This window comes from Oncorhynchus keta, chromosome 4 (genome assembly GCF_023373465.1).
Source record: "Oncorhynchus keta strain PuntledgeMale-10-30-2019 chromosome 4, Oket_V2, whole genome shotgun sequence".
In the NCBI taxonomy this organism is placed as follows: domain Eukaryota; kingdom Metazoa; phylum Chordata; class Actinopteri; order Salmoniformes; family Salmonidae; genus Oncorhynchus; species Oncorhynchus keta.
The window spans coordinates 82010963-82020611 of NC_068424.1; the positions used below are offsets into that span (position 1 = coordinate 82010963).

Genomic DNA, 9649 nt, shown 5'->3' on the forward strand with positions numbered 1-9649 from the left:
TGCTCGACTCCCTGCTTGACTCCCTCCTCGTTGACTCCCTGCTCGACTCCCTGCTTGACTCCCTCCTCGTTGACTCCCTGCTCGACTCCCTGCTTGACTCCCTCCTCGTTGACTCCCTGCTCGACTCCCTGCTTGACTCCCTCCTCGTCGACTCCCTGCTTGACTCCCTCCTCGTTGACTCCCTGCTCGACTCCCTGCTCGACTCCCTGCTCGACTCCCTCCTCGTCAACTCCCCGCTCGACTCCCTGCTCGACTCCCTGCTCGACTCCCTGCTCGACTCCCTCCTCGTCAACTCCCTGCTCGACTCCCTGCTCGACTCCCTCCTCGTCAAGTCCCTGCTCGACTCCCTGCTCGACTCCCTGCTTGACTCCCTCCTCGTCGACTCCCTGCTTGACTCCCTCCTCGTCGACTCCCTGCTCGACTCCTCCTCGTCGACTCCTTGCTCGACTCCCTGCTCGACTCCCTCCTCGTCGACTCCCTGCTCGACTCCCTGCTTGACTCCCTCCTCAATGATTCTGTTTATAGAAGGTTTTCTGGGCTTAGCGTATATACTTTAATGTATGTGACTCTCACACAGGAAGCCATCTGGATGAGATTATCGGCCGGCGGAGCTCGGCGATCCTGACTGCTCTTAGCAGTGACCTTTCTAGAGTGAAATGGTGTTTCTCACTTCGTCTGAACCAAACAGCAGGACGCTTTGAAACATTTCCACCACTGTCACCCCCTTCTCGTTGTTGTTGAGTAATGGTCTTCCAAGATAAAGAGCTGCTTGCTTTCTCAACACGAAAAATTATCTGTCTAGTAGAGATTGCAATGCAGTCAACAGGCATGTTTTGGTGGCTGGACTAAGAAATAAAAACAAAAGAAAGATTTGAAAGAAAAAGGGGTGAGGAAGAGACGAGAAGCGTCGGGGTTTTTGGAGAAAGAAAAAGATTGAGAGGGAGGGAAGACAGACACAAACAGAAATAGGAATGTTTTATCAGTCTTTCTTCTTTAGCTGGAGATTTGCAGTAGAGCACATCGTTATTGTGAAAGCGTCTTGGCTGTGGTCCATGGGAACTGATCCAGAGTGCTCTGTGTCTGTGGAACTCCCAGCCTGCTTTAGTCTCCCGGGAGGTCCCTGATACTGTTTCTGGTAAGTCCTGAGTAATACTGTGTAGTAACAGTGTGTCAGAACCAGAGGAACAGCACACTTCTCCCGTCCGTCAGCCTCCCTCCCTGCAAGCTACAAGACTAAAGGAAACATTGAGGAGGATTACTACAGAAAGAGAAATGTCCAGCGGTAGAAGAAGCAATATGGACAGCTAAGATTCTCCTTATCCCCACTGGTGATTCCCTTTTTTTCTCCAAACACTCCCCAAACGCTCCCCAAACGGTGATCCTCAAACTGACATACAGACCAAGCCAGGCAGGGCTGCAGACAGTCTGGGTAGAAGAAGAGACAGAAAGTGTGGAGCAAACCAGAGGAGAACAAGAGAGACTCCAGAACTCCCCAGCAGAGCAGCAAAGCTCCCCCAGATCGAGGCACCTTCCTGGGGGTAGAGATGGAGACGGAGAGGGGTCATATGTCTTTGAGGAGGGGGGTAAGCTGGAGCCCAGGTGGGGGGAGGAAGTCCCTTCAGGGGGGGCAGGGCAGGGATGTGGACACCGGCAACAGAGAGAGCAATGCATCTTGGGAGAAGCGGGACAACAGAGGAATCAAAGGACAGGTGACATCGACCTCCACCAATCAGCTGGCTCGGAAAACCAGTAAGTTTGAAGTTTATTCTGTTTACATGGCTTTGGTTTCTAGTTAGTCTGTAGTTAGTCTGGCTTCTTTTTGGATAACTTATCTGCTACACTGCAACAGCAGGAGCGAATGTGGAACATAATGGAACTACAGCGATGAGAATCTGAGATGCAGTAGTTGAAATCAAGGACAAAGCGGTCTGTTTCAACGAACTGTTTTGAAGTGATGACAGAGGTATATACAGAGGTAGGGGTATATACAGAGGTAGGGGTATGTATATACAGAGGTTTGGGGCGGCAGGTAGCCTAGTGGTTAGAGCATTGGACTAGTAACCGAAAGGTTGCAAGATGAAATCCCTGATCTGACAAGGTAAAAACTTACTGTTCTGTCCCTGAACAAGGCAGTTAACCCACAGTTCCTAGGCCATCATTGAAAATAAGATTTATTTACTTAACTGACTTGCCTTGTTAAATAAAAAAAATATATAGAGATATATATAGAGAGGTACACTACTGTTCAAAACTTTGGGGTCACTTAGAAATGTCCTTGTTTTTGAAAGAAAAGCTTTTTTTAATCTATTAAAATAACATCAAATTGGTCAGAAATACAGTGTAGACATTGTTAATGTTGTAAATGACTATTGTAGCTGGAAATGGCAGATTTTTAAATGGAATATCTACATAGGCGTACAGAGGCCCATTATCAGCAACCATCACTCCTGTGTTCCAATGGCACGTTGTGTTAGCATCAGCATTTGTGGGTTCGATTACAGGCTCAAAATGTCCAGAAACAAAGAACTTTCTTCTGAAACTCGTCTATTCTTCTTCTGAGAAATGAAGGCTTTTCCATGAGAGAAATTGCCAAGAAACTGAAGATCTCGTACAAAATTGTGTAGTACTCCCTTCACAGAACAGCGCAAACTGGTTCTAACCAGAATAAAAAGAGGAGTGGGAGGCCCCGGTGCACAACTGAGCAAGAGGACAAATACATTAGAGTGTCGAGTTTGAGAAACAGATGCCTCACAAGTCCTCAACTGGCAGCTTCATTAAATAGTACCCGCAAAACACCAGTCTCCGGGATGCTGGCCTTCTAGGCAGAGTTGCAAAGAAAACGCATATCTCAGACTGGCCAATAAAAATAAAAAATGAAGATGAACACAGTCACTGGACAGAGGAACTCAGCCTAGAAGGTCAGCATCCCGGAGTCTTCATTTCATCTTCAATTCATCTGACTGTATTTCCTATTTAGAGATGAGTAAGTTTAGAGTTGAAAAGAGACGAGAACAGAAACAGAGCAGTGGACAATATCCAACACTCAGCTGATCACTGCTGGGTTAGAGACAGTAAACTAATCACTCAGCTGATCACTGCTGGGTTAGAGACAGTAAACTAATCACTCAGCTGATCACTGCTGGGTTAGAGACAGTAAACTAATCACTCAGCTGATCCCTCCTGGGTTAGAGACAGTAAACTAATCACTCAGCTGATCACTGCTGGGTTAGAGACAGTAAACTAATCACTCAGCTGATCCCTCCTGGGTTAGAGACAGTAAACTAATCACTCAGCTGATCACTGCTCGGTTAGAGACAGTAAACTAATCACTCAGCTGATCACTGCTGGGTTAGAGACAGTAAACTAATCACTCAGCTGATCACTGCTGGGTTAGAGACAGTAAACTAATCACTCAGCTGATCACTGCTGGGTTAGAGACAGTAAACTAATCACTCAGCTGATCACTGCTGGGTTAGAGACAGTAAACTAATCACTCAGCTGATCACTGCTGGGTTAGAGACAGTAAACTAATCACTCAGCTGATCACTGCTGGGTTAGAGACAGTAAACAAATCACTCAGCTGATCACTGCTGGGTTAGAGACAGTAAACTAATCACTCAGCTGATCCCTCCTGGGTTGGAGACAGTAAACGAATCACTCAGCTGATCACTGCTGGGTTAGAGACAGTAAACTAATCACTCAGCTGATCCCTGCTGGGTTAGAGACAGTAAACTAATCACTCAGCTGATCACTGCTGGGTTAGAGACAGTAAACTAATCACTCAGCTGATCACTGCTGGGTTAGAGACAGTAAACTAATCACTCAGCTGATCACTGCTGGGTTAGAGACAGTAAACTAATCACTCAGCTGATCACTGCTCGGTTAGAGACAGTAAACTAATCACTCAGCTGATCACTGCTCGGTTAGAGACAGTAAACTAATCACTCAGCTGATCACTGCTCGGTTAGAGACAGTAAACGAATCACTCAGCTGATCACTGCTGGGTTGGAGACAGTAAACTAATCACTCAGCTGATCACTGCTCGGTTGGAGACAGTAAACTAATCACTCAGCTGATCCCTGCTGGGTTAGAGACAGTAAACTAATCACTCAGCTGATCCCTCCTGGGTTAGAGACAGTAAACTAATCACTCAGCTGATCACTGCTGGGTTAGAGACAGTAAACTAATCACTCAGCTGATCACTGCTGGGTTAGAGACAGTAAACTAATCACTCAGCTGATCACTGCTGGGTTAGAGACAGTAAACTAATCACTCAGCTGATCACTGCTGGGTTAGAGACAGTAAACTAATCACTCAGCTGATCACTGCTGGGTTAGAGACAGTAAACTAATCACTCAGCTGATCACTGCTGGGTTAGAGACAGTAAACTAATCACTCAGCTGATCACTGCTGGGTTAGAGACAGTAAACTAATCACTCAGCTGATCACTGCTGGGTTAGAGACAGTAAACTAATCACTCAGCTGATCACTGCTGGGTTAGAGACAGTAAACTAATCACTCAGCTGATCACTGCTGGGTTAGAGACAGTAAACTAATCACTCAGCTGATCACTGCTGGGTTAGAGACAGTAAACTAATCACTCAGCTGATCACTGCTGGGTTAGAGACAGTAAACTAATCACTCAGCTGATCACTGCTGGGTTAGAGACAGTAAACTAATCACTCAGCTGATCACTGCTGGGTTAGAGACAGTAAACTAATCACTCAGCTGATCACTGCTGGGTTAGAGACAGTAAACTAATCACTCAGCTGATCACTGCTGGGTTAGAGACAGTAAACTAATCACTCAGCTGATCACTGCTGGGTTAGAGACAGTAAACTAATCACTCAGCTGATCACTGCTGGGTTAGAGACAGTAAACTAATCACTCAGCTGATCACTGCTGGGTTAGAGACAGTAAACTAATCACTCAGCTGATCACTGCTGGGTTAGAGACAGTAAACTAATCACTCAGCTGATCACTGCTGGGTTAGAGACAGTAAACTAATCACTCAGCTGATCACTGCTGGGTTAGAGACAGTAAACTAATCACTCAGCTGATCACTGCTGGGTTAGAGACAGTAAACTAATCACTCAGCTGATCACTGCTGGGTTAGAGACAGTAAACTAATCACTCAGCTGATCACTGCTGGGTTAGAGACAGTAAACTAATCACTCAGCTGATCACTGCTGGGTTAGAGACAGTAAACTAATCACTCAGCTGATCACTGCTGGGTTAGAGACAGTAAACTAATCACTCAGCTGATCACTGCTGGGTTAGAGACAGTAAACTAATCACTCAGCTGATCACTGCTGGGTTAGAGACAGTAAACTAATCACTCAGCTGATCACTGCTGGGTTAGAGACAGTAAACTAATCACTCAGCTGATCACTGCTGGGTTAGAGACAGTAAACTAATCACTCAGCTGATCACTGCTGGGTTAGAGACAGTAAACTAATCACTCAGCTGATCACTGCTGGGTTAGAGACAGTAAACTAATCACTCAGCTGATCACTGCTGGGTTAGAGACAGTAAACTAATCACTCAGCTGATCACTGCTGGGTTAGAGACAGTAAACTAATCACTCAGCTGATCACTGCTGGGTTAGAGACAGTAAACTAATCACTCAGCTGATCACTGCTGGGTTAGAGACAGTAAACTAATCACTCAGCTGATCACTGCTGGGTTAGAGACAGTAAACTAATCACTCAGCTGATCACTGCTGGGTTAGAGACAGTAAACTAATCACTCAGCTGATCACTGCTGGGTTAGAGACAGTAAACTAATCACTCAGCTGATCACTGCTGGGTTAGAGACAGTAAACTAATCACTCAGCTGATCACTGCTGGGTTAGAGACAGTAAACTAATCACTCAGCTGATCACTGCTGGGTTAGAGACAGTAAACTAATCACTCAGCTGATCACTGCTGGGTTAGAGACAGTAAACTAATCACTCAGCTGATCACTGCTGGGTTAGAGACAGTAAACTAATCACTCAGCTGATCACTGCTGGGTTAGAGACAGTAAACTAATCACTCAGCTGATCACTGCTGGGTTAGAGACAGTAAACTAATCACTCAGCTGATCACTGCTGGGTTAGAGACAGTAAACTAATCACTCAGCTGATCACTGCTGGGTTGGAGACAGTAAACTAATCACTCAGCTGATCACTGCTCGGTTGGAGACAGTAAACTAATCACTCAGCTGATCACTGCTGGGTTAGAGACAGTAAACTAATCACTCAGCTGATCACTGCTGGGTTAGAGACAGTAAACTAATCACTCAGCTGATCACTGCTGGGTTAGAGACAGTAAACTAATCACTCAGCTGATCACTGCTGGGTTAGAGACAGTAAACTAATCACTCAGCTGATCACTGCTGGGTTAGAGACAGTAAACTAATCACTCAGCTGATCACTGCTGGGTTAGAGACAGTAAACTAATCACTCAGCTGATCACTGCTGGGTTAGAGACAGTAAACTAATCACTCAGCTGATCACTGCTGGGTTAGAGACAGTAAACTAATCACTCAGCTGATCACTGCTGGGTTGGAGACAGTAAACTAATCACTCAGCTGATCACTGCTGGGTTAGAGACAGTAAACTAATCACTCAGCTGATCACTGCTGGGTTAGAGACAGTAAACTAATCACTCAGCTGATCACTGCTGGGTTAGAGACAGTAAACTAATCACTCAGCTGATCACTGCTGGGTTAGAGACAGTAAACTAATCACTCAGCTGATCACTGCTGGGTTAGAGACAGTAAACTAATCACTCAGCTGATCACTGCTGGGTTAGAGACAGTAAACTAATCACTCAGCTGATCACTGCTGGGTTAGAGACAGTAAACTAATCACTCAGCTGATCACTGCTGGGTTGGAGACAGTAAACTAATCACTCAGCTGATCACTGCTGGGTTGGAGACAGTAAACTAATCACTCAGCTGATCACTGCTGGGTTAGAGACAGTAAACTAATCACTCAGCTGATCACTGCTGGGTTAGAGACAGTAAACTAATCACTCAGCTGATCACTGCTGGGTTGGAGACAGTAAACTAATCACTCAGCTGATCACTGCTGGGTTAGAGACAGTAAACTAATCACTCAGCTGATCACTGCTCGGTTGGAGACAGTAAACGAATCACTCAGCTGATCACTGCTGGGTTAGAGACAGTAAACTAATCACTCAGCTGATCACTGCTGGGTTAGAGACAGTAAACTAATCACTCAGCTGATCCCTCCTGGGTTAGAGACAGTAAACTAATCACTCAGCTGATCACTGCTGGGTTAGAGACAGTAAACGAATCACTCAGCTGATCACTGCTCGGTTAGAGACAGTAAACTAATCACTCAGCTGATCCCTCCTGGGTTAGAGACAGTAAACTAATCACTCAGCTGATCACTGCTCGGTTAGAGACAGTAAACTAATCACTCAGCTGATCACTGCTGGGTTAGAGACAGTAAACTAATCACTCAGCTGATCACTGCTCGGTTGGAGACAGTAAACTAATCACTCAGCTGATCACTGCTCGGTTAGAGACAGTAAACTAATCACTCAGCTGATCACTGCTGGGTTAGAGACAGTAAACTAATCACTCAGCTGATCACTGCTCGGTTGGAGACAGTAAACTAATCACTCAGCTGATCACTGCTGGGTTAGAGACAGTAAACTAATCACTCAGCTGATCACTGCTGGGTTAGAGACAGTAAACTAATCACTCAGCTGATCACTGCTGGGTTAGAGACAGTAAACTAATCACTCAGCTGATCACTGCTGGGTTAGAGACAGTAAACTAATCACTCAGCTGATCACTGCTCGGTTAGAGACAGTAAACTAATCACTCAGCTGATCACTGCTGGGTTAGAGACAGTAAACTAATCACTCAGCTGATCACTGCTCGGTTGGAGACAGTAAACTAATCACTCAGCTGATCACTGCTGGGTTAGAGACAGTAAACTAATCACTCAGCTGATCACTGCTCGGTTGGAGACAGTAAACTAATCACTCAGCTGATCACTGCTGGGTTAGAGACAGTAAACTAATCACTCAGCTGATCACTGCTGGGTTAGAGACAGTAAACTAATCACTCAGCTGATCACTGCTGGGTTAGAGACAGTAAACTAATCACTCAGCTGATCACTGCTGGGTTAGAGACAGTAAACTAATCACTCAGCTGATCACTGCTGGGTTAGAGATAGTCAACAAATCACTCAGCTGATCACTGCTGGGTTAGAGACAGTAAACTAATCACTCAGCTGATCACTGCTGGGTTAGAGACAGTAAACTAATCACTCAGCTGATCACTGCTGGGTTAGAGACAGTAAACTAATCACTCAGCTGATCACTGCTCGGTTGGAGACAGTAAACGAATCACTCAGCTGATCACTGCTGGGTTAGAGACAGTAAACGAATCACTCAGCTGATCACTGCTCGGTTAGAGACAGTAAACTAATCACTCAGCTGATCACTGCTGGGTTGGAGACAGTAAACTAATCACTCAGCTGATCACTGCTCGGTTGGAGACAGTAAACTAATCACTCAGCTGATCACTGCTGGGTTGGAGACAGTAAACTAATCACTCAGCTGATCACTGCTCGGTTGGAGACAGTAAACTAATCACTCAGCTGATCACTGCTGGGTTAGAGACAGTAAACTAATCACTCAGCTGATCACTGCTGGGTTGGAGACAGTAAACTAATCACTCAGCTGATCACTGCTGGGTTAGAGACAGTAAACGAATCACTCAGCTGATCACTGCTGGGTTAGAGACAGTAAACTAATCACTCAGCTGATCACTGCTGGGTTAGAGACAGTAAACTAATCACTCAGCTGATCACTGCTCGGTTAGAGACAGTAAACTAATCACTCAGCTGATCACTGCTGGGTTAGAGACAGTAAACTAATCACTCAGCTGATCACTGCTCGGTTAGAGACAGTAAACTAATCACTCAGCTGATCACTGCTGGGTTAGAGACAGTAAACTAATCACTCAGCTGATCACTGCTCGGTTAGAGACAGTAAACTAATCACTCAGCTGATCACTGCTGGGTTAGAGACAGTAAACTAATCACTCAGCTGATCACTGCTCGGTTAGAGACAGTAAACTAATCACTCAGCTGATCACTGCTGGGTTAGAGACAGTAAACTAATCACTCAGCTGATCACTGCTGGGTTAGAGACAGTAAACTAATCACTCAGCTGATCACTGCTGGGTTAGAGACAGTAAACTAATCACTCAGCTGATCACTGCTGGGTTAGAGACAGTAAACTAATCACTCAGCTGATCACTGCTGGGTTAGAGACAGTAAACTAATCACTCAGCTGATCCCTCCTGGGTTAGAGACAGTAAACTAATCACTCAGCTGATAACTGCTCGGTTGGAGACAGTAAACTAATCACTCAGCTGATCCCTCCTGGGTTAGAGACAGTAAACTAATCACTCAGCTGATCCCTCCTGGGTTGAGACAGTAAACTAATCACTCAGCTGATCACTGCTCGGTTGGAGACAGTAAACTAATCACTCAGCTGATCCCTCCTGGGTTAGAGACAGTAAACTAATCACTCAGCTGATCCCTCCTGGGTTGGAGACAGTAAACTAATCACTCAGCTGATCCCTCCTGGGTTAGAGACAGTAAACTAATCACTCAGCT

At 45.4% G+C, this 9649-nt stretch overlaps 1 protein-coding gene and 1 long non-coding RNA gene across 3 annotated transcripts in view; both read left to right on the forward strand.

Annotated features, from left to right (window-relative positions):
- The window catches only part of LOC118381871 (synaptopodin-like), a 125213-nt gene that overhangs the window by 83445 nt on the left and 32119 nt on the right, over positions 1-9649 (forward strand). The gene's annotated exons all lie outside the window — the stretch shown is intronic.
- Positions 1-9649, forward strand: part of LOC127929637 (uncharacterized) — a 44138-nt gene that overhangs the window by 18073 nt on the left and 16416 nt on the right. For both annotated transcript variants that reach the window (XR_008135622.1, XR_008135611.1), the window contains one exon: positions 578-1749. This is a non-coding gene — a long non-coding RNA (uncharacterized LOC127929637). The remainder of the gene's footprint in view (positions 1-577; positions 1750-9649) is intronic.